Here is a 26497-nt window from a genome sequence, read left to right as displayed (position 1 = left end):
GCTTACACAACAGCTGCAGCTGTAACAAAGCACTTTATGCTTTACTGTCTTGGGCAATCGCTTGTTTTTTTACTCTCTGGGCTCTGCTGCCACTGGTAGAATGCTCACAGCCTACCAATGCGGAGAGGAGACAGCCCACTAGTTGTCAATCTAACAAAAGCTGACTGGCTGATCATGACATGTAATACCGTATGTTGTAAAAACATGTCTACAATTCTGGATCTTTGGGGTATTTTGACGAAAGCATGCAACAGACATGTTATTACGACACGTGGAACTGTTTTAAACTGTGAACAAAAAGTGTGTAATATGTCCCCTTTAACACGTCACACACACCACAGGATAATCGTTCAATGTAATCTTTCAGAGACATCCGAGAATTGGGCCTTTGTTGACTTTGAACAGGAGGGTGGGAAAATGTTCAAATTTGGCCCAATTGTCAGTATGTGTGTACCCCCTTTGGAGAATGCAACAAAGCTGTTCTGTGAATAAAATTGGGTACACATATAACAACAGTTTCATGATGTGTGTGGTGTGCTGTGTTGGTCATCTCAAGTACACCACACACTACAGAGCGGTAAGCACACAGCAGTTTTCTTGTCATGGGGTCTCTCACGTGTTAACATTTTTCATGGATCAAGTGTCGATACAGTGGAAAGAAAGTTCACATCACGTTCATTTAAATCGGCTCCTTTTAAATCAGAGGTCAAAGTGATGGGAAGAATGAGAAGAAAACTGAGGACAAAGAAAACTACAGAACAAGCTGTTGGGATCTGGCCTGTCAATAATTATAGTAGCAAGCATGTTGAATCTGTATCCACATGGAATAAAACAATAACTACTTGCAACACAGCCATTGTTTTCTAGTTGCATCTTTCATCATTCTATCCGCTGTCAACACATGAAGATCATTTCAAAGAACTACGTTCACTTCATTGGGTGCTTGCTGAGAAATGAACCACATTACCCATCTTGTGGGAGAACTTCACCATGTTTAACCTTCGTGGTCCAGATGTCATTCTGAGTCACTACAAAGTCTTGTCTGTAAGGCAGACATCGCAGAGCTACTCTGGACAGCAGGTGTTCCTGACGTGCAGGACAAGGGGATGGCAGGCCAAACGAGGATGAACAGGACTGCAGCTGCTATGGATCAACAGGGTCTGTAAATGAAACACACCATAGTGGTCCAATGTTTTGTGGTCTCTGAAAGAACACATTTTGTACATTGCATGTCTTTGCATAAGGAACACATTTTAATATCCATGTTGTGTGCATATGTGTGCACGGTCATATACTTGTTCTTATATATTACTACACTCTAAAAACAGTTGGGTCAAAAATAACTATTTTGGGGGTAAATTTGAAAAGGCGCCCAACTTTACATGCATGCAACAATAGTATCATTTTTTTTTTCATTTTCAAAAATTGGTCATCATTAGAAGACGATGGACTAGTTGCAAAGTGGTTGAATACAATAATGCCTTTGCATTGTTCTGACAACTGAAAAAAAATCTCCTGGTCTTAAGTTTGGTGTCTGGGTGTCAAATATACATGCCTACCCTGCCATTCACTTCTCGCTTATTGTATTGAAAATAAGGACCGTATGGTTCTGCAACAAACAGAAAATATACAGCATATGAGTGCATTGCCCAGCTGCACACAATAATAATGTAGCCGGCTGTGCATGTGAAGTGGGCAATTGAACCCCCATCATGCGTCTGTGTGTTAACACACCCCACCACCACACACACACACGCAATAGAGACCGTGGTGAATATTTTAAAGAGGATGATGATTATAACTAGTTCTATGAATTGATTTCTACAATGAGGGAATGTCCCACGCCGGTGTCATATTTATGAATGAAATTTGGTGATGTGCATCTGCGAAGCGCCGAATCTGTCATCCTGCGCCTCGCAGAGTACTTTTTCGTTAAGAAAGTTAATTACTTAAATCACAGTGTGAAGAACACTGTGACTTATTGAGCTGATGAAAAGAAAACAGTTATGTTATTTTGTATTTGTTATTTTGTGTGTAATAAGTTTCTCTTAAATAATCTGTCTTTGTCAGACCTGTAACAAGTATAATAATAGTTTATTAGGTAGACAAGTGAAAACAGATTTTTTTTTTTTTACATCGCCTGAAGCTCAAAGTCTGACCTTCTCCCCTCTCACTCACTCCCACTCACCTCCCCCTGTGCCGCTGGGCACCGATGGGTGGGCCAGGAAAAGTCATCATTGAAGCCCCTGGCATTGCCCATACCTCTGCTAGGTGTGGGTGGGGAGGTACTTGTGGGTTGGGGGTGGGGAGGGCAGCGGAGAAAGAAACACAACACGGTTACTAGCCTTGACATTGTTGAGACACCGTTCGGGTGAGGAGGAATGAGGTAAATATCAATGGCGGTGGTCTCACATAGCACATTAGTCAACGTCTCTTGCTCGCCGTGTGAGCATCAACGCAGAGCAGCCCCAGGGTTCACACCACTAGCGCCACTGTCCTCCTGCAAAAGCCTACCCATGCAGGCAAAAACAAAGCAACTTGAGCTGTGCATAAATCATTAGGAACATTTGTTACTTCGAGTAATTGTGCTACATTAATCTTCAGAACTTTTTTTCCATTTGTCAAGTCCCAGAGGCTTCTGGGTGTCAACTATACATGCCTACCCTGCCATTGACTTCTCGCTTATTGTATTGCAAAGTAATGTTCTGCGGTGAACACTGATAATTTAAGCACGTGCCAGTGGTATAGTATACAGGCACTGCATACACCTCTACAACTAAATGACAGTTTTCCATCCAAGAGTTTTGGAGCAGAGAGAAGAATTCCTTCTTTTGTGAAGTTGACCAAAAAAAACAGGCTTAAAAAAAAAAGACTTCAAAAGATTATACAGCATCTGTGATTTAAAGGCAAAAGTCAACCCAAACATATTTTTTTCAAGAATATGTTCTTTGCAGGCCCCCTTCTTGAAACAAGGCATTCTGATTAATATTGTGTTTGTGGGACATGAATTAAGCAGCAAAATCCAGCCATTTTAGCCATCTCAGGATGCGGTCGACTGAAAATGACATCACAGTTGCTCAGGGCTCAGGTAACGACCAATCACGGCTCACCTGTTTTCGCAAACTGAGCCATGATGTTTAGGTTGACTTCCCCTTTAAGACATAACTTTTGCTTGAACCCACCCATTTTCCATGACCGAAAGTATTGTGGAGTATTTGGCTGCAGGTGTGCCTTTGGACTGAAAGTCACTTTATATATTACGTTATCTGTCCAGTTTTACATGATCAGTTTTGAACAAAAAAAAAAAGGACCCACCTGAAAATGTAATAAATCCCCAATAAAAGTAATAAGGTATTAAAATATTATTACAATAACAGTCAGAATTTGTAATTATATTATTGGTGAAATTATTATATTATTGGGTTTTATTACATTTTTTTCGATCGAGTTAAGTGCAAATTTTATTACATTTTCAGGAAATTGTTAGATAATAGGGTGCTACAGTCCTATTAAATTGTAACTCAAGAGCGCTCAGTTTAAAATGCCTCTTTCCTGTTGAAAATGATCTATCTATCTATCTATCCATCTATCTATCTATCTATCTATCTATCTATCTATCCATCTATCTATCTATCTATCTATCTATCTATCTATCTATCTATCTATCTATCTATCTATCTATCTATCTATCTATCTATCTATCTATCTATCTACCTATCTATCTATCTATCTATCTATCTATCTATCTATCTATATATCTATCTATCTATCTATCTATCTATCTATCTATCTATCTATCTATATATCTGTACAATATTGCACCTAAAAGCAGCAGCATTTGAAACATGACTTTATAATTGAAAACCAAACAAAACAAAACAAAACGTTTCATGAATAAAAAAAAATCAAATTATACAAGGATTTGAATATCATTTTTATGGCTTAAAAGTTTTGGTTCATGTATCTTAGCTTTTACATGATGGACTGTTTAACATCCTGAGAGTCATGCTGCTGAACGCTCAAAATTGAATGTACTGCCCTTAGAGTAAATGCTGATAAAATCTAAATGGACTAATTTGTAGCTGATGGTGGCAAACACAACATGACAAGCAGGGAAAAGGCTTGCTGGGTGTTTCAATGTGAGCCACACTTTAGGAAGGCATCTATTAACACCAATTGTAACCTCACTGCTTTACAACTTGTCTCCAGCTGTTCGCACCCTGCCACCTCCATTCAGTGGTGTGACGGACACGTCTTTAACACATTGTTGTCTGGAGAAGACACAGGTTCTACGTATACTCACAGCACCAATAGCTCTCTATTTATCAAAGGATGATCAAGTGACATATCTCATGACACCCAGCACCCCTCGAATGCTTTTTTTTTCCCCAGGAAATAGTGCCGTAAAAGAGTGTTATGTCATCCAAACAAGGAGAGAAGAGTGGAGGAAAGAGGCAACACACATGACAAAGGCTAAAGCGGCAATCAGGCTTCTGTCCATTCCACACCGATTTTGGTCTACATACGGTTCAGTTCATAAGGATTTTGAAACATAGGCTTACATATGTTAACGTTTGGCCTACATTTTGTTTAACAGCTAAACAATCTTGGTTATATATCAGATGGACTATAGGAACTTAACAAAGACTCAAATGTAGGCAATGAATAAGGTCTGAATGTTTTCTTACAAGTTGTAAATATAATGTACCATTAAAAGTTCACTATTACGTGCAGGCTGTTAAAAAAAAAACACTACGTAGGATAGAATAGATTAAGAGTGTGAGGAGTATAAAAATGAGCAGTTTCCATTATGTGTCATTTATATTGCATGTCTGCTTGTGAGAAGTTGTTCTTTTTATATAATAATTGAAAATAATTTTGTAAGGACAAAATGTAATTTTACAAGTATGTACTGTAACTTGTTAGTGGTAAAACAAAAACAACAAAAAATGTGAAGTGAAACTGGCCTTTGATAGCAAAACTGCTGCTTGTGATGAGATGAAGTGACGTGAAACCACAGGACAACAACAACAAAAAAGCCATATCAAGTGCAAAAATCACTGCACTAAGAACAACACCACAAACACTGATAATTTCCACAAACATAACATGACACATCTAATCCCTATTATATGTTCATTCTGTTTTTATATCAGTGTATTTGAGTGACTGAGCAAAAGAAACAGCTGCAGACAGAGAGCGAAACAGTCATTGTGGTTTCCTCTCCTCCACAAATGGCTGGGTGGCTGCTGCTGACAGGTGAGGATGTCTTTTATCAACAGGTGTGAGGAAGCCAATGAAGATATGAGGCTAGATAGCGCAGGCAGGTGTGGGCGGGAGAGTAAGAAGGAGAATAGGAGGGAACTGCATACAAGTGCCCGACCACATTCTCAACCTGAAAACATCCTTTCAACACACACTTCTACCCCCCACACGCAGACACACAAGTTGCAGGGCGGCGGCTGCAGCTCCAGCTCTCGTGTAATTAGTGGAAGATGTGCTCTTTAATACATGTATGACTCCAAAACAAAGCAGCTAACTAGAACAAATAACGATGATGCCCAAGAATAAACACAACCTATCATTAAAGGTTGCAGAATGCATTATGTCCTCATAACAGCAAACTCACAGTGTGTCATTTGTTTGGTATGATCGAGCAATTCCTAACACTGCATTTTTTTTGCAGTTAGTGCAGCAGTGTATGCCGTTATCAGAAAGGGTAAGAAGCAAAGTGGTGCCTTGAGATACAACGTGACCATACTCCTAAGACAGAAAACTCTTGTATCACAAATCGTCTTTCCCCATTGAAATTGAGTGGAAGTCATTCCAGCCTTCCCCCAAAAACTATGAACATTTTGTGATTTACTGTGGCGGAATATTGTGCTTTATAAAAACATACTGTAATGACATAATTAAATACGACTTTAAGAATCAACTGTATTTGTCATGTTTTTTTCTTCAATTCAATGGTCATTATGCTGCTTTGTCTGGTGTGCACAGACATAGGAGAATGCTGTATATAGAGTCAGAGGAGACGTCACATGGCCTCAGCAGTAATATTAGTTGTTCTTCGCATAAGATAAAACGATATATGCCTGCGAGTACTGTTATATCGTCTGTCTGAATGTGTTGCTCCACCATTTGTCTTCAAATATCCATTCCTCAAAGGGTTATAACATCACCACAGACTTTGTAGATGCTCTGCGTTAGCATTCATTATAGCTTACTTCCCATTATGTGTTAGCATTAGGTGGACTTTAAAGCTAAGTTACTGTATGTGTTCAAAGGGCTCCAGAGTAGTTATGCTTATTAAATACTAGAAATGTACAGTTAATGTTTAGACTGGCAATATAAGGAAGCAAATTTCCCACTTTGCGCATGTTTGTGGGTATTGACAAGAGAGTTTGCAGTTCAACTAGATTTGTTCGCCTGACTTTGGTGCACGCAGCATCTGTTTACAGTGAACGGTTGACTGTCTGAGCGCCAACACCAGGGCCATTCTCAGGAAGGTTCATCAGAGACCCATCCATCCATCCATTATCTGTACCGCTTCTCCTCACAAGGGTCGCGGGGCGTGCTGGAGCCTATCCCAGCTGTCTTTGGGCAGTAGGCGGGGGACACCCTGAACTGGTTGCCAGCCAATCGCAGGGCACACAGAGACAAACATCCGCACTCACAATCACACCTAGGGGCAATTTAGAGTTTCCAATCAACTTACCATGTATGTTTTTTGGAATGTGGGAGGAAACCGGAGTGCCCGGAGAAAACCCACGCAGGCACGGGGAGAACATGCAAACTCCACACAGGGAGGCCGGAGCCGGGATCGAACCCACGACCTCTGAACTGTGAGGCGGACGTGCTAACCAGTCGACCACCGTGCCGCCTGTTCATCAGAGACTTTATTCTTTATTTCCAGAGATTGCTCAAGAAAAATCTGATTGCACAGACACTGCTGGTGTCGTTCTACCAGTGCTCAATTCAGAGCATACTCATATATTGCAATGGTGTTTGGTTTTCCTGTAGTACAATAAAAGTCAGGAAAGCAATTCAAACGGTTGTCACCAAAGTCCAGAAGATCATCGGCTGTTCCCTTCCTTCCCTGGAAGATCTCTATCACCAGCACTGTCTTAAGAGGGCCAAACAAATCCTCAGGGATTCTTCCCAACAAGCACATGCACTTTTTGAGCGTCTACCTTCTGGCAGACGCTTTAGGACATTCAAAGGAAGAACATGCAAACTCAGGAATAGCTTTTATGCGAATGCCATTATGACACAAAATAACGATTCAGGGTGTTCTGTATAAAATCTGCAACAAATACATGGTGCATTTTAATGTTGTATTTAAGTCCTGTGTTCATTGTACTATATTTATCTCTATTATTTTGGGAAGTTTTATTCTTTTCAATTGTCTGATTTATTGGTTTTATATTTGTAATTGCTGGCACCTTGCATACCTCAATTTTGTTGTACTTGTGCAATGATAATAAAGTCATTCTATTCTATTCTATTCTATTCTATTCTATTAATTTATGTTAGCATATTGCCCAACTCTAGGCTGAACACACGTTATTCACATACACATTTTATATATCTAAGTTTCCAGAGCTGATCATTCCACCTAGCCGATGGACCGATCCGTCTATCTGCCTCTGACGGATGCCCATTTTGCCGGCGATAAACAACATTTTTTTTAAAAGATGGATTAAGCATAAGTCGAAGTGGATTTCCGCCATCTATGTAATCGTCTATAAACTGACACTGATGATTATTGTTTCGTTTGATGCAGGTATGTTTGCTGCTTGATTCGTGTACTTTATCAGGCATGTTTTTGGTCAGCTAATAGGTCCTAGCATGCCGCGTGACATCAGGGTCACACCACAGATTCTTGACAGTAATAGATGCGTGCTCGCAGACGACTCCTGTTAGTGCTCCTTGTATTCTGCCCATTTAAATCAGAAAGAAACATGCCGAGGAAACACTGCTGCTATGGAATTTGCAGAAACAACTGCAGACAGTACGACCATCCACATATGAAGGATGTATTCTTGAATTTATTTTAACGACAAGATCACATCATTAATGATACACTGAAGCAGACTTAGTGACGAGGAAATCCAGTGTTCCGATGCCTTGCTCAGGCACAGCTGTTAGGGTAAGATGGGCCATTACTGCTCCAACTCTGTTCATGCTAACAAAGCAGACTTTTTAGCCCACATTCCACTGCTGGTCAGCACCCACTGTTACCGCATTGTGCCTAAAAAAGAGTACTGAACTTAACAAGTCCATCCATTATCCATACCGCTTGTCCTCACAAGGGTCGCGGGTGTGCTGGAAGCTGTCTTCGGGCAGTAGGCGGGGGACACCCTGAATTGGTTGCCAGCCAATCGCAGGGCACACAGAGACAAACATCCGCACTCACAATCACACCTAGGGGCAATTTAGAGAGTCCAATCAACTTACCATGCATGTTTTTGGAATGTGGGAGGAAACCGGAGTTCCCGGAGAAAACCCACGCAAGCACGGGGAGAACATGCAAACTGCACACAAGGAGGCCGGAGCCGGGATCAAACCCACAACCTCTGAACTGTGAGGCGGACGTGCTAACCAGTCAACCACCGTGCCGCCCCTTAACGACTTCACTGAATGGAAATTGTATTTTCATTGAGGGAAAACATGAGCCTCTGGTTGCTGTGCCAGTCTTCTCTGGTGACACTCGACGCACGCTTTGTTGACTTAATGCTAATATTGACAAGGATGAAAGTGACCTTTGCAGCACAAAGTGAACGTTGAATCTCAGATGAACTGACTTGTTTTTCCACTCAACGTCGTCAATGTTTGGACCACCATGTGTGTAGTCACCCATACTACAACAAGTGTAATCTAAAGATGCCTCTGTTGTCACGGGTACACGTGATTAATACTAGTACTTCATTGTCAAAAATACATGCCTGAAACTTACTGTTGAAAACATTTTCTACCTTTTATTCATCCCCAAACAAGCCTGTTTTGTGTGTGTAATCTGGGATAAGATTTGTATGGAGCGTAGGAAAAAGGTGGATAGCAATTATGTTTTGTTAACTGTTAACATTTCGTGCATACCTTATCCCTTTGCATGTGAAGTATGTCCTTGTCCGGGCCATCTCTCAAGTGTAAAAATCTCTCCAAACTGTCGACACATGGCTACTCACAGCATCTTAAAAAAAGACCTGCTTGAAATCTTTACGTGATGCAACTCTTTTCAGATGGATATGACAACCAAATCTACACTGATACAAGACCATCTTGACAACTACTGTAAAATCATCAAAAACAACAACATGATGAACATATTTCATTTCAAGTGGCAGGATGGATAAGTCAAGACCTAAAGTCAAGCTTCCTGTTAGCTCTACCAGATGGACACCTATGCTGTTGTGATGAGTCCAAGCTGGCTTCAGTCCAGAAAACAACAGCAATGCCCGTCCCCAAGGAAAGGTCTATCGCTCAGAGTTCAGGTAGTGGAGGGGGGGCACATGTTGGGGTCAGCTCCTAAACCTGGAAAAGGAAGCTAATCCAGGGTTAAAGAGGGCCATGGTGTTGACTGAGATTTCACATGGGGACTTGGGTTTTTATATCCAGCATCTTCATTAATAGGCTGCACCTGGGCCCGAGACCAATCCTTGGGGAACCCTCTCAAGGTCACCGCTAACATGCACTGCCAGCCGGGCCCTTAAATCTGTCGCCAACCCCTTACCCTCCACGTATGCATCCTTCCCCCTTGCTCTATGCTTTCTTTCATTTAGGGTCAACCTTAGAGCCACAATACTGAGCCAGTAAAGACAGGAAAGAGATGAGATAGGATTAGAGAAAAAAAACAGGAGACCAAGTTTTGCAGCTTGAAAAAAAAAGAACAAACTCAACCTATTTCCTATTAAGTGTCCTTGGGATATATATATATATATATAAATATATATATATATATGTGTGTGTGTGTGTGTCAAGGAGGATTAATTAAAATTAAAAACTAGATCACCTAATAGACTAAGATGATTCTTGATGTGAGTTTAATTAATTAATCTGGTCTACATCTATTCACAGTAAAGTAAAACACACAAAATAAAGACAAAATGTGTATGAGCACCATAAGGAATGATTTTTCTCATTAAATATTCATAACTTTGATCTCCGAAAACATCCGTGTGTGTCAGCATCGGCTGACGGGAACTGCTCAGTGCACTAAACAGCCTTCTGCAGATTGACTGACTTGACTTGGATGTACTCAAATGACTATATACAACAATAAATCTGAATGTCTTATATCCAAACTTTGTTTATGACTTTTATCAACAAGTGATCAGTCATGAGAGCTGTAGACTTTGCAAAACATTTTGTGTGAAGTGTACACGATTAAAACATAATTTCTTGAGTCTTCTATAAATGTGTATTTAAACTGTTTTAACTATCGTTTTACCCTGTTTGCAATACACGTGTCCCTTTGGGACAGCAATGTATACTGAACTAAACTAAACAAAGTCAATATAAAATGCTTCTCATGGTTACACTATATCTTTGGTAGTGTTTAATGTGCCTTGCATTACACTGTAATACCTATTTCATCTTTTCCTAAAACCACATCTACAGTAAATATTAACTGCGTCTGCTGCATTGTGGAATTTAGCCATGTATGCGCTACAAGGCGAATTATTTAATTGGCGCTCCAGTAGGATTGTTTTCTACCACACCATATGTGCTACGGAGAGTTTGTTTACATCATCGAGCCTTACAACTCAGTAATTTGGAACAGCCAGCCAGGGCGGCCGTGACGTCATGCAGCTGCTTTGTCTGATACCCGGCCTCAATCTGTGTTATTGTTACTGGTAGCATTATTACGTTTAAGCGTGACAACCGACATTTCGTAACAATAAAAGCAAATTGGCTTGATGGCATCTGTGTACAACAAACTGAATTCTCTGTGAGCAGACGGAGACACTCCCACAGACGCACACATGCAGAGAAATGAGGCTGCACCCAAAACACACGTGAGTTACTGAAACACAGCCAGGCTCAGATTTCAAGCCTTGTGGTCTCCTAAATATATATCGAAATACACATCAGGCTGTGTGTCACTACTGTTTACAGGAAAGTGATTTATGAGGCTTTTTTGCACGGAAGAGGAAAGTTTCTAACAGAGAAGGTCAAGTAAATAAGGCCTTTAAATAAGCACCCCAAAAATGCATTAATGAGGATCATTATCTATTTGTCTTAGACAATAGCCAATATGATATATTAATATTTAACATCCAATTCTTACCCGATGCACATTCGTGAATTAGTCTACATGTCAGGTTCAACTACAATAATACAGTTTTTATATGGATTGTTGCCCTCAAAAAACACAGTCATAGCTTACATGCTGTTAAATAAGGCAACTTCATGACATTGTCGGATGTCTGTTTTCACGTATTCCGGTTTCATACGACACACTCTTTGTGTTGGATCTCGTAGAGAACAACTGGTCTGACCGCTATAGTTTCTATTTTCAGTTTATTAATGTATGAACGTTTCGACGGGGGATTGTTGAACATGTGCATATTTTCAGCTCGGTATTGTGAAAACCTCATGATGTTTTGAGTGAATGTGTCACTAGGGAGCCATGGTGGCATTGTTAGAAAAGATAAAGTAGTGAGATAGAAATCTTTTGCACAGAAAAAAAACCCAATTCATCTCGTCATAGCAAACGGTGTTGCTTTTCACATGACTGAGTGTAACCTGAGACTTTTTTTGTGTCAAAAGACATACTGTACTTATCCAGCCAAAATCTCCTTTCTGAAAGTTGTCAATTGAAAGGCCAATGACACCACAGCCACTACTAACACTTTTCCAAGAACAGTCATTGCATGTGCAAAACATAACACATGTACAGTACGTTAACACACAATAGTAAGATCCAGGACAAAGAGAACTCACTTTTATTCACGTTTGTGCCAAAGTTTGATTAATTAAAATTAATTAATTAATTTAAATTCATTTTTGATGAAAACGGGTGGGGGGATGACATGAATTAAATGGTGCATGTTACAAAATAACCAATGCCTTCTTTTTGAAAACTAAAGCTCTTCATCATGCTGAATCATAATCACTAAGATTAAACTACAAGGCCAACTGTGCTGCGTCATGTCATGACATTGTCATAGAGCCAATCACAGGCTGGGATGTATGGGGCCGAGAATAATGCCTCATATGGTTGGCGGAGAAAGGAAACAGCTTTTTCTTCCAAGTCTAATCTATTATTTTAATTATTGTCATGCATTAAAAACAAAAATAACAACCCTCTTTTTAAAATGTATTAAGTAAAAAGTAACGATACTGGTGTAATGGTGTAAAATGTAAGACATAAAAGAAGAAAATAGTCCAATAAATAATGCTCAATAAAATACAAAGTACTGAAAAAAGATCCTCAAGTAAAGTAATGAAGTATTTGAATTTGGTTGCTTCTCATCTGCGCATATTGGAATTAAGGTGGATAGCAGAGGAAAAGACACCGAAGGTCAAATTGTCAAGCCACCATTGCGGTCCAGTGTGGGGAATCACTTTGGCTTTTGCAAAGACGGGGGATATAAACAAGTCGCTTGCTGTTTTAGGATATGCAAAAGTCATGTAAAATATCACGGCCACACAACAGATGTCTCCAAGCACCTACTGCAGCATCATATACTTTCCCACAATGCCAAGTGTACCAAGACCTGTTGCAGCTTTACTGCAAAAGAAGAAGCACAAGCAGGGCCGCTGCTTCCATATCGCAGATGGCGCAGTGCGTGTCGGGCCCCATCGCCCACGGGGGGCAACCCAAACCTCTTTCGACAAAATAGCTTTGTGCATGAAAGACTACCGTTTGCACGGTTTACACGTCATCGTCACTCATCATCATTGATCTGGAGTGGACAATAAAGACCTTCGCTTTGCAGGGCAGTATTAAATGAAATCCATTCTGGTAAAAATATTGAGCACTATTGTGGGAAGTTTGTACCGAGTGACAAAATTCTTACAAGAATCCTGCGATTGTGACAGATCATGTCAGGAACATGACTGGCTGGTGCAAAAGCCCAGTTAAGTCCACACACGGTGTTTTGCAAATACACTCAACATTGCATTGCACAAGGGACTGTTGCTTCCAGGTTGTTGGGAAAAGTGCAAAAGATTGTTGGATATTTTCACCGCAGCCTGATTGCATATCCTATGGGAAAAACAAAATCACGGCTCACCTGTTTTCTGAAGCTGAGCCATGATTGGTTGTTACCTTAGCCCTGAGCAACTGTGATGTCATTTTCAGGCGACAGCAAGTAGCAAAATGGCCGCTCCCTGTGATATACATAAATGGGTGGGTTTTACTGCTTAACTCATACTCCGCAAATGCAATATTAACCGGAACGCCATGTTTCAACTAGTGGGGCTGCATAAAACATATTATTGTAAAAGAAATTTTGGGGGTTGACTTCCACTTTGATTAAACATCAGCATTAGATCTGCACTTTAAGAACTGTTCTACCTGGAAAAAGCAGACAAACAACAATTCTATGCAAAACTGGTTCTTGAGGCAAACGTGTCCTACCAGGTAACTCTACTTCCCTTTCATTTGTCCTCTCTCATCTGCTCATTTTTTCCCTCAAAATGTCTGTGGAGTCTTACAGAGTACATTTTTTAACAGTTAATACATTTTTATTTCCACAGATGCAAGCAATGGGAAATGAAGAAGATGCAGGCTCAAGCACAAAGCTGTCAGAAATCAATGAAGTGATCACAGATGTGTTTCACCCAAAGAATTGTTTTGGATCATATCATTCTAAATGAACTAATATCGTCCTTGAATCGTATCAGTCAAATTGTAGGAAAGAATCCAATTGCTGTTCAAATGAATTGTCACACCCCTAGTGCTATGCTAAACATGCCTTTCCTTGTAGTTTCATTTGCAATTCAAACAATTTGAATTCCGATAACGAGTGTGATGGAGGTCAACTAGTGAGCAGAGCCATATGAGCCACATGTGGATCGCTGCAGTTACAAACCACATGAAACAAAGGAAACGGAGGGCGAGCGAGGGAGCAGGTCACCAATTCAATCCAGATATGTCCACATTTAAACAATCAGCGGAAGGTGGCCTGGGCTCAAGTGCCAAGCGACCACCCAATAGGCACCTTGTGGTCTCACTAAAGATAAATGGGCTGCTGAGGCTTGAAGCAGTACACATAGGGATAGATCCAGTTTCATTGGTACACTGAAGCTTAATCTCTACTGTGGGTGGCGTTTTAGCCACTAAATAACATTGAATAATCACAAGAATGCTAACAAAGCCGAGCTATATCAGGGGGCATAAATTACTAAAATAAAATTAGTGGTTATGGTTTAGGTTTTTTGCAGTCTCTGCAAGTGAATGCAAAGAAGACAGGAGTGAAACCGGAACAACTGGCAACCAGGCCTATGCTCACAAACGCCTATGCAGCAATTGGGCACAGATGCTACAGACATTTGGCAGAATTTTGCCGCTTTCCAAGTTCAAAATCAAGCTCAACTCACAGACGAGGTGTGTGTCTGTAGTGGACTGCGAATGAGTTTGAAGGGTCTCTTCAATTGAGGGGAAAGTTTTGCGACTGAAGTTTACTAATTCCTTCCCCTTGATCCACATCTTCACCTCTTCCCCCACATACAGGCACAGCAGGAAAATCCCTCTGTGGCCAGGCATTCCTTTTTAACATGATATGCTTGTGAATCACCCCCAGAGCTGCGTTGCTGCTCCACTAATGAACACAGAGCCCACAGACTGAGCCGTCCATGGCTTGCTATGGTCCCTGGTCGCATCAGTAAACAGGATCCAGCTGCCCAGCACCCTGTCATTACAGGAGGAAAAAAAAATCTCCCAGATCACCCTGTTTGCCCTCCGACCCATCTCATCCCCTGACCACATTTCATGACCACTTGCTTGGTCTGGACATAGCCTTCATCTCCAGCTTTGCAACCCCAGTAGAGATCCCCATACAATATTACATCTGAAGTTAGAAGAATTGCTTTGTTTTACTCTTGTTGGATGAGCTGTTTGCTTGTACTAAATACATTCAAGCACAGTGGACCACGGCATTTTCACTGACATCTTTTTGGAACCTTAAGTACGTATATTCCGTTATTCACGGAAGAAATTGTTGATTCGCAATTTTCATAGTTTTACACCGGACTGCACCACAACAGTAATTCTTCATCATCATTATCATCATCATCATACTAAAAACTGTTGAAGTGTACGTATAGGTACTGTACATAATGTATCAGCGTGCTAGGCTGTAAGCTGTTTACTATATGGCATTTTACTATTTTTAAGCAGAGCTGGGCATTTTTAAAATTGAACGTCTGTTATTCGGCATCCATCTGCAGCTGGGTACCTTCCGTCGTCCATCATTCGCTTTATTTCTGGAGGGGAGGGGGTGTATTGTACCCTATAGGCCGGTCTCCTCTGATTTTAAACAGGCTTCCGTCAGCGATTCCGACTCCGTCGGCGAGCATGGTGGCACGGCTTGTTGTTTTAGCAATTTTGCTGTTTAAAATTATATTAAAACTTCAGTGAAATAATAGTAGTAAAGTCAAACTCGGGCTCAGTCTTCCAGTCGATGGGAGATATGGCTCCATTATTTAGACTGTTTGCAGCTTCTGCATGATATGCGGCGCATGTGCAGAAGGTTGCTAAGTACGGCAGCTAAATTAGGGCAAAATACCTAGGTAAACGGTAATGGGTAAACGGTGACTTTAAAACATCGATTGAAATTCCACATATAGATATGATCAAATTTGTAATAATCGGATATTTGCACTTGAAAAGACATTTTTTTAGGCACAGGTACAGGAATTCCACCGAATGTCGTCAGTTTCCCGCCATTTTGGTTAAATCCGCAATGAATTGTAGGTAATATGTTTCGGCTTAGGGGCCATGGATGCGGGCTCAGCCGAAGTGCGGAACAAGGGCGCAAAGGTGGCAGGGGGACAGAGCACTTCGCAGAATTGGGACACCCTACACACTCTGTACCCTCGGCGGGAACGTGCAAATGAGGGGCACAAGGGTGCAAGTGTGGGTATTGGGATTGGACCGAAGCCCATTCACAGCCTGGTCCCTCACTCAAATCTGTCCCTCAAGCAACAACAGCTCAACAATAACTCACTGCTGTTGCTCGCCGCGGTCATCGAAGCCTCACCTCGAAAAATAGCCTGCAGACAAAAGACGGATTAAATACATGGGCTTCCGACTATGCTTAGTCCCTCTATTTAACATTTTTTCCTGTCATTCATCAACCGTCAGCAAAATGGGTGCCCGTCATAGGCGGATAGACCGATTGGTCCGTCACATAGGTTCTGTTCCTAAGTTTTTAAAGTGTAAGTCAACCCAAAACACATTTTTTCAAGAATGTGTTCTATGCAGGCCCACTAGTTGAAACAAGGCATTCTGATAAATATTGCGTTTGTAGAATAAGGGTTAATCTACCCGTTTTTAGCCATCTCTGGAGGCGGCCATTTTGTCACTTCTGTAGACTGACAATGACATCACAGTTGCTCAACGCTTAGATAACGACCAATCATGGCTTAGCTTCAGAAAACAGGTGAGTTGTGGTTGGTCGTTACCTGAGCCCTGAGCAACTGTGATGTCATTTTCAGTCAACACAAGTGACAAAATTGCCGCCCCCTGAGATGGCTAAAAACGGGTGGATTTTGCTGCTTAACTCATATTTCACAAACACAATATTAATCAGAATGCTGTGTTTCAACTAGTGGGCCTGCATGGAACATATTCTTGAAAAAAATATTTGGGTTTGTTTTTTGACTTCCACTTTAAGCATGCATCAATGATGACGTTTGTGAGCATTTGAAAGTGTTTTGAAATAATCATGTTATTTTTTTTTTGTTTATATTTTTTACAATATATGCTATACTGTACGATGTTATTTAATAGTTTGTGGTTCCCTCACATGAATTCTGTGCAGGCAACATGGTTTTGGTTCCCACTCAGATACAGAATGCATGGTTCTGAGTGATAAATGGTTCTGAGAGAATGGTTCTGTCTCTATATGTGATTTACTGGCCACCAGTCCAGGATGTGGTCTATAATTTGCCCGATGTCAGCTGGGATAGTCTCGAGCCCTCCACAATTCTGAGCAGGATAAGCGGTGTAGCAAATGGGGTGGATGGCTATTATTCATGACTACCAATGGATTTTAAAGAGCAATTCAACTCGAATATTTTCTTTACAAGAATATGTTCCATGCAGCCCCACTAGCCGAAACACGGCATTCTGATTAATATTGTGTTTGTGGAATATGAGTTAAGCAGTAAAATCCACACATTTTTAGCCATGTCAATTTGCCACTTGCTGTCGACTGAAGATGACATCACTGTTGCTCAGGGCTCAGCTAACGGCCAATCATGGCTCATCTTCAGAAAACCGGTGAGCCGTGATTGGTCGCAAAGGATTTTTTGGGGTGCTTTCCACTTCAAGGCAGTATACTAACAATCAGTGCTGGGCACTTGACCCTTTTTTGCCAGTCCGTCCTCCGTCCGCGACCTGGGTACACTTCCGGCCCTGTCCCTCTGTCCTTATTCATAACAATCATCGTCCTCACACCTGTCCGTCCTCATCCTTTTAAAGCGGCGCCCTTCTTAGTCCGTCCCTTCTTTTTAAAAACTTGTCACCCCCCGTCCTCTGTCCCAAAAATGGGCATCCGTCCGGGACGACCGTTCCGCCCCCGGGACGGACTGCCCAGCTCTGCTAACAATATCGACACAAGTAACTGTGGAACTATGACCTAACACCATGATATGGAAGAAACATTTGTTCTAATTTATCCCAAAGGTGTTAGACGGAGTTGAGGTCAGGGTTTTCAAGTTCTCCCTCACCAAATTCATTCAACCATGTCTTTATGGGCAATGCTTTGTGCACTGAGGCACAGTCATGCTAGTTGGATGCAAAGAATAGAGGATGAAAAATGGAGATTCAAGAATAGCATGGCATTGCATGATATGCTGTGGCATGGGAAATGGCCCACCAGCTCAGATAGGCACCACTGACATTTGCACAGGCAGACAAAACACCCACACACGTACACCCACGTGTAAGTACACATGCCCACCTGATACCAGCATCAGGGTAGAGTAGAGTGAGTATCTAAGGCGCTGAGTGAAAAGTAAACAGCACTCAGGTATCAGGGCTTGCCACTCACTGACAAACCAGCTTGTCTGGGAAGTTCAGGAGTGTGTGTGTGTGTCGGCACGTGTTTGCGTGTGCACGTAACTGTGTGTCAGTTGGGGGAATGAGTTTGTGCCTGGCTATAAAATTAAATGTTGTTGCCGTCAAACAAAGAAAATAGATACAAGAGGTGACTAGTTATAATTGCGTGAATGACAATAGCAATTTAGGCTCTTGTACACCGCAATGATTGACAACAAGTCAAAATGTCCTCCTTTCTGGGGAGAAGCTTTTCCAAAAATGGCTCTCCCTTGTGGTCCACTGCTGAGATATAGTCAAAATCTACTGATTTGCATATTGTGTGTGGAAGTGTTTTGAGCCTGCTTCATTTATTTCCAAACATATTATCAAAATTAGACTTGTAGTGGAGTGGAGTGGCAGATCATGGTTCAACTGAGATCTTAAACTCTTAATCACTTAATCACCTCCAGTCCCTCCCCCTTGTAGCCTCACTCTTATACTATTGTAATTCTTTGCCACTCCAGACTTCCACATACACTACCGTACCATGCCCACTCAAGTTACCATGTCATTGGCTTTTTGTAGATCTACAAAATCACATTGCAGCTCTTTTTGAGCCTCTTTATACTTTTTCATCAACACACTCAAGGGCAGACAAATATTGGAATGCATCTGTGGCACTCGTAACCTGGATGAAACCATGCTGCTGCTCACAAATACATTGGTGCCTTGAGAGTTCCAAGACCCACTTAAGTGAAAATGTCCTATAAATGTGACACTAAAATACAGGTATATCCCACAGAGTGGTAATGGTAATTTTTCTACGCTGTGATAAGAGGCGCTAGACACCAGCTATCTCAGGGGCTAAAGGGCTAACAGGCTTCCAGACTTGATGGACGGGCAGCAGGCTCGTCCAACACGTTACATCACCTCTCTTGCTTTTATATCAATGTATTGACCTGCATAACAGAAACATACCAGAGTATGTAAACAGGGAGTCACAAATTATTCCGCCTGTAGCTCACACTTCATAAAAGACATTTAAGCATATGCTTCCCGCTAGTTATATGCCCACAATGCTTTAAGTTACAATATATTACAGTAGCCAAGCTAAATAGCACAAAATGCATAACGGTGGGAAACACTTAGGACACTGAGCCATTATGTAAATTGTATTATCCAAGGTAATTTATTTTCCAGAGTGTAGGCATAGCTAGCGAGCTAACTCTACTCTATTGGCGGAAATGGCCCAAGTTCCGCGGGTCAATGATGTCAACAAATGTGGTCAGTTCATCTATAGTGGGAAAGAGGAGACTCAAGTTGGACACCTAAATGTTTCACAGGGGCTCAAAACCCAACAACCCCTCGACAAAATGTCATTCTAATGACAAAATGATACACACTTGCATCATATGAATACACTCTCAGATCAGTAGCAACACACTTGTCTATTTTATATAAAACACAGCGGTCTTTCGTTTTCACTTTTTCATTCACTTCCACAGAGGACACTCTTCCACAACAACACCTTGACCTCCTCAACCACTTCAGCCACCTCTCACAGAAACTCCTCAGATTTCTCTCCATTTTAGTGCCACACAAACTTGTGCTCTCATACTGTATGTTTTCTCTCTGTAAAAATGGGGAGTGATATTTACCCGTACTTGAAAAAACCTGCACTCTAAAAACAGTTGGGTTAAAAATGTCTAAAAATCTAATTCTAAAAGTACAATTCTAAACACTACTTTTTAATTTAGATTTGTTCTCCCTTCCACCATGAATATGCTGAACAAAATTCTGGACATGTATGCATTCTACTTTATGAAACCATGACTGAGGACCGCACAACAAACAATGACCTTCCTGCCATGTTAACATAGAGATATCACTAAGTAGGTTGATATGAAAATTGACTGCCTTGTGACCACGGCATATGCACGAGAGCTGATTAGTTACCTTACTAAAATCCACTTCTGCCCTTGCTTAATTAAGCCCTTTGTTTTGGGGTAAAATGGCGTAACCCAATTTGTTGTGTTAGTTTAACTCTAAAAGTTGGGTCAAAACTGAATAACCCAATTTTCGAATTGACCCGCGTCTGGGTCGGTCCTTTTTTAACACAACAGTTGGGTCAAATTTAACCCAGAAATAGTTATTTTTGACCCGAAAGGTTTTTAGAGTGTATGTGACTGACTTGTGTTCAAACAGACAAGCATGCTACCAGTGTTGTAGACACAATAGAGGCACCATCAAACATTGCAAAGGAAATACTAACCTATCTCATCCCACACAATAAAGGACTATGTAGCAGTCGGCCTTTTTTGTGGTCACAAATGTTTTCAAATCATTAACAAATAACTCTGTTGGAGTATCCTGTGGTTTGGCACTCCCAAGTACAAGAAATTGTAAGTTTTTGTTGTGGCCACTCTTATTCAAGATGATTTTTGAGGAGGCCGGGGGCATGTGTTTAATATTTGTCGTCATATAGAAAGGCCAATTGGTATTAATGGTGTGACATGCACTTGAGGCCACAGGAAGTGTGTATGTGTGTGGGTGAGTGCGTGAGCGTGCATGTGTGTGCACGTGTAGAAGTGACTGTGTTTGCTTTAAGTCAGTCAGACACACTTGTTTCCCAGAAGGATGGATCTGATGGGGGCCACAGGGCAGGCAGCAGACAGATTCATCAGAGTCGTCAGCTCAGGGTGTCCAGTATCCCAGAGTGCAGTGCAGCTGCCGGGTCTGCAGTGGCCGGCCGTGATGGGCTCCAGGTGGACTGGAGAGGACCTTCAGTTTACGGCCCACTCGGAATGTTAAATCATATTAGTCCCCTGTCCTCTCTATAGATGTATTTGCGTACATTTACAGTCATGCATATCGTTATTTGATTTCCTGTATAAATACCAGAGCTGGGCATCCTACTAAAAATTTGCTGTCCGTTTATCACCTTCCGCCTACAGCCAGGGTACCCCTACGCCGTCTATCCGCCATTTTGTCCGGCCGGACCAAATAGTAATCGCCTATAGGCCGGTCCAACTATCATTTTAAACGGGCTTCCATTTGCGTTTCCGACTACCAACTTCAGCAAACACACGCTGTAGTGAAAATAAAGACAGGATCTGATGTCTTGAGTCAACCCACAAGCTTTGCATGGTTTATAAAACCACTGGAGGAGCTCTGACTTGACCCTTGTGAACCTGAGGCCAAAAACACATTGGTCATTTCTCAGCAGTCAAGTCATCCTTATGCGTTGCTCTTCTAGGAAGGAATCAGCTGCATTGCAGAAACATTTCACGCCTGGATTAATTTGTACAAACTTCAAGTTAAATTCGATAACAATTTGAAGTTTTCCTTATTTCATATTTCCTCCTCACACTTCTCATGACTACACAATTCACATTTCAGTGATTTGGACTGCTAAAACTTTTTTCTAATCCCAATCATACATTTGACAAATGACTTGAAGGAAAACCGGCTCATAGTGGATTTTTGTCTGTCTTTCCTCTGACTTCAGGATGCTTGTTAAATTCTGAAATTTTTGACAAGTTTGATTTAGAGCTGTTTGGACTGAAATGGCACAAGCTCCTCTGAGCAATCCATCAAATCATCCCGAAACCTGTTATTTTTTCTCAGCTGCTGTGCATTGTAGGGCTATAATGTGAAACCTATAAGTAAACCTTGTCGACAACGTACACTTACAGTGCAAGGTAGTACTAACATGAAAGGCTCTCTTCCTGTGTTCTCGTTGTTTACGTGCATACAGTATGTTCAGCTAGTCAGACCACCAACAAAAATCACAGTAGAAAACATTGTTCGTGTGAGACACACACTCACCAGGCAAAGTGCAAGACCATGTACAGGATGCCCAGCTTCCTGTACCACCCTACGTAGGTTCTGAGTGATTTCTTGTAGGTGCATTTTGGGTTAAGGTTTGTTTTTGAACGCTGGAAGGAGGACAATGAAGGTAACACACTCTTTGAGAATCATAGTGATACAACCATTTTCCTATATTTGTAAAATTAACACCACACACCCGATTGAGTACGGTATATTATTGCCGTCCAATACAAAAGCATAAGCAAGAATATAAAGTCAGTTTATGGAAGATTGCTGGTTCATAATCTATTGAGGTATCCTTGTGTAAGACACTGAAGACAAAAGTTGTTTCTCATGCAATACACAAGAAGCACAGATTACACTTAGAGCATTAATCATCGCAGTCATTGTTTTTTAATTGTTATTATTGTACACTAGTTTAAACCGACCCATCAACCACTTTTACTGAAAGAGAATGTTGCTTTCTATATAGTTACAATCAGGAATTACATGAAAATGTATGGATTTTCCCGAAGCGCCATGATGGACGCACCCCCACCCCCGTCAGCGATTAACATCGACAGCATGAAAAGGTCATTTACTGAAGCTCAGTGAATGTTTTGGGCCTCTGACAAGCACAGAAGTACATCTTTGATGAATGACATTTGTATAATATGGACACAAGTCTACATTTTAAAATGTTTCTAAGTTTAGAATATGAAGAAATCACATAGCAGATTTTTGTTGCATTTTTTTTACTTTATTGTCTTAATTTTACCTTTTTATTTCACTGAAGCTATCTATTAGATATTTAAACATTTAACAAGGTTAACAAGAATTGGTCTAATTTACATACTTAGGTGATTTGTGTCCCTATATGTGTGTACAGAGTCTCCTGCAAGCGATTTCATCATATCTGCGGTGTCAGCTTAATTCCTTTTCTAGTGCTTGACTCCCTGACAGTCAGGTTCCTGTCTCTTAAACAATGTCATTACAGAAGATTTATGACATACTGTAAACCAATAAATGAACCAGTTAAAGCAGATACTGCACCCATGTATTACAGCTTTTATCAAGACACTTAATCTCATTTTCTCTAAACTGTGAACACAAAACCAAATTTTCAAGCTACATTAAAAAAAAAAAACTCCAGGCTCTTGCAAAATAAAACTTTCATCCCAAAACAGTTTAATCTGTGCCCAAAACTGAATTAGGTTGTCAATCCGTGCCAGTCAATCAAAATTAAAAACACTACTGAGCAGTCACTAAACACTACGTACAAAAATAGAAAACACAATGCTCAGGACAAGCTGTAGAAATACATTTACATTTACATTTTACAATACGTTTATTCTTCACTCTAGGTTAAATGCATGTTGCAAAAAAAAATACCTGTGCATTGAGCACTTGTACATAGCAAAAAAGACACTAAAGTACTGTGACACTTGTGTTTTAGTTGTGTTTGACCACCTGTGCTCACAGTTATGCAACACAGGTGCATCACAATGAAAATGTGTTGGCAAGCTGTGTCTGAACTAGAGGCTGACACGAGAGTGAATTTTCATTCCTGTCCCATCTCACTCCTACAGAAAAAATAGTAACCCTAACCCTAGAAAGAAAAATCCTGTCCGTCCCAGTGAAAATGACTCCCATCCCGTCCTGCTCCCGTTCAAAGTGGCTCCCACTCTCGTACTGCTCCTATTTTGGAGTTCAGCTACATAAATTTTATTTTTTTTAAAAAGACAGTGAGTCGTGCCCTCTTCCCCATGGACTCTCCGAGATTACCGGATAATCCCATTCCCGTCTGCTCCCGTGAATTTTTTAACCCGTACTGTCCCAGTCCCGTGATTAAAGGTAAAGTTGACTCGCATCGACCCGCGAGATTCCCGAAAAAATGTCAGCCTCTAGTCTGAACTGATGCTCATGGTTTTGCTAAAAGAGTGACTGATAAAATGAGTGGATTCAGGCAGTGGAGCATTTTGGTTCAGACAATAGGGTTTAGTGTTGTAGCAGTTGAGAAAAACTTTTAGGAAAGACAAATTATAGCAACACTCTCTCCGATCACCTGTAGGGAGATGACTAAAGAGTAAAATTTTGATACCACATATATAATATATTCATCTTACAATTGACACAATTGTCGGTAGATGAGACAAAAAGGGTTGGGGGGGTTGGGAGATTACTGACACTTGAATATTTGAAATAGCAAATTAAGCAATACTATTGCGTTTTGTCGCTAAACGTTTGTGTTGTAATGCAGTAAGTTTTCACTTTATATTGTGTTATTTTACAATAAAATAATTACTGCAAAATAATGCAAGTTTATTTTAGGAGGAAACGAAAGACTTCCACTTTCGGGTCGTACAGCGGCGCTTGCAGAGATTTTTACGCTCTACAGATGTTCCACAAAAGGACATACATCGCATGGAAAGGGATACGGTATGTACTAAATGTTAACAGTTAGTGGACAAAACAAAATTGCTATCCACCTTTTTCATACTCCCAATAAATACCTTATCCCAGATTACACGCACAAAACAGGCAGGGCATGTTTCTGTCAGTCATCTGTGAGTAAAATGATTGTCTGAATTACTTTATTTTTCAGAACACTGGGCACACCGTATTATTAGTCGCAAGTTCAATGAACGAGTCCACTTTAAAACTTTTTCACATATAAGGCACTCCGGGTTATAAGGCACATTATTTTTGTGAAGCTTTTTATGGAAAATAGTTTATTCTTATTTTACTCTTTGTTCATTTGATAGATTTAGCAGTCAGCATCCAGGGTACCCATCTGCCATTCGTCAGTCTGGTATTTTTTGTGACAAACTCAATTGTAATTGTAATCCCGTCAGTCAGTCCGTTGTTTAAGTCCAGCAGAGGTCCGTTGGTCTGTCAGTCAATCCCCCAAAAAACATCTGAAAAACAGGCGCCCGCCAGTGACGGACTAATGGTTACACTGACGGATGAAAACTCACTTCCGTCATTCATCAGTCTGCCGATTTAAAAGATGTCCCGTCATTCGTCAATCGTCAGCAAAATGCGCGTCAGTGATGGACTGACCGGTCCATCGGACTGACGGAATGCTTACCTATAATGCTAGGTTCAGACTGGTTGACACATAGAGTAGCGCCACGTTTCTAGTTTCCTTTTTATCGCCGTGTAACTACACAGGGGTTGAGTGGAGGAGGGGACTTTTGCATTATTTTGAATAGATGTAGTTTTGTTTCATATTATTATCTATGGCCATGTGCCTTCTTCATGTCTTGTCTGCTCGCTTGGTTTTCGTTGCCACTTGTTCTCGTTTCGTCCAGGTATGAAAACATTGACACCACAATACGTTTAATTCCCTGCTTTCTTAGTGTAAGGTTCGGTCTGTCTCTGTTCTTAGTTGTTGTCATGCTTCGCACAAACCTCGTCATGTCATATTCCCTGTTGTGGTGAGTTTAGTCCCTATATTTTTTTGTTGTTTTGACAATTCATTTATTTGGACTTTGTTAATTTAGTATGATAATTCCCCTTGCCTATTTTGTATTTTGTGAAGAAATGCTTTATTTTGGAATACCCTGACTTCCCTCAATCTGGGGGCACATTCTTCCTCATCATCAAAACATTCTGACAGTTCACCTTCCATTACGGTGGCCTATTACTGTTTAATTGTCAGTTGGTATATTTAATTCTATATGAATAGACTCAATCGTTAGTTGATGTATTGTTTAAGAAATTATGAAGAATAACTGAAAACTACAACTTGAATGTTGCAGTATGACAGTGCTACATGGCATTAAAGTGTGTGCAATTTCCCCCAAAGCTTCAATTGCAGTAAATCAAGCTCAGGTTTTATGGGTGGACTGTAGAAACCTGACTAAACATGTTTAACAACAGTTAAAGCCTATTCATGCTCATATGTAATATGTTGGTCTTGTTCTTTGTGTTCTTGTTGATTGGTCAAAATTGAAAAAAAAAGGCAATTGGAGTGTTCACTTCCTTATTGACATAAGCAGATCACATACAAAAATAAAACCATTCACTGTGAAGTCTTTCAACCACGGCAATCCCCTTGTTGCCAAATGAAGGTAGGATGATGCCATGTCCTTTGTTCTGTTGTGGTAAATAACTCAATTACAGTAAATAGCGCATTGGAGATTTATACAAGAATAGAGTACAATATAAATAGAAAAGTCACATTCCATCTTTTGAACATAATACTTGACTTTCCCCTCAGGGGATTAATAATTTTCTGCTGAATCTTGGTTCCCGCTCTCCAGGCCTTTGCGGAGGTGGTGTGTTGAGTATGTTTGCAAAACGCTAGCGATTTACGTGATCCATGAGGGTTTTCAACTTTCTCTACTGCTATTACAGTCAATGCGTCCTAATCACGTCTTAATGTGAACGCGCACAGCTGGGCATTCCGCTTACGTGACGGACCGGTCCGTCTATCTGCCTATGACAGACGCTATGTAGGCGATAAAC

The 26497-nt window shown here is 40.8% G+C and overlaps 1 long non-coding RNA gene across 1 annotated transcript; it reads right to left on the bottom strand.

Moving 5' to 3' along the window:
- Positions 1–792: 792 nt before the first annotated feature.
- On the bottom strand, positions 793–8607 carry LOC147147785 (uncharacterized). Its single transcript, XR_015086988.1, has 4 exons — positions 8461–8607; positions 2413–2510; positions 2189–2288; positions 793–1160 (listed from the first exon to the last, which is right to left on the bottom strand). It is a non-coding gene; the product is annotated as an uncharacterized LOC147147785 (long non-coding RNA).
- Positions 8608–26497: the final 17890 nt, after the last annotated feature.

This window comes from Filicampus tigris, chromosome 5 (assembly GCF_054856515.1).
Source record: "Filicampus tigris isolate MCC_2025a chromosome 5, RoL_Ftig_1.0, whole genome shotgun sequence".
NCBI lineage: Eukaryota > Metazoa > Chordata > Actinopteri > Syngnathiformes > Syngnathidae > Filicampus > Filicampus tigris.
The sequence above is the reverse complement of the archived record's forward strand: the minus strand, read 5'-3'. Positions and strand labels throughout refer to the sequence as shown.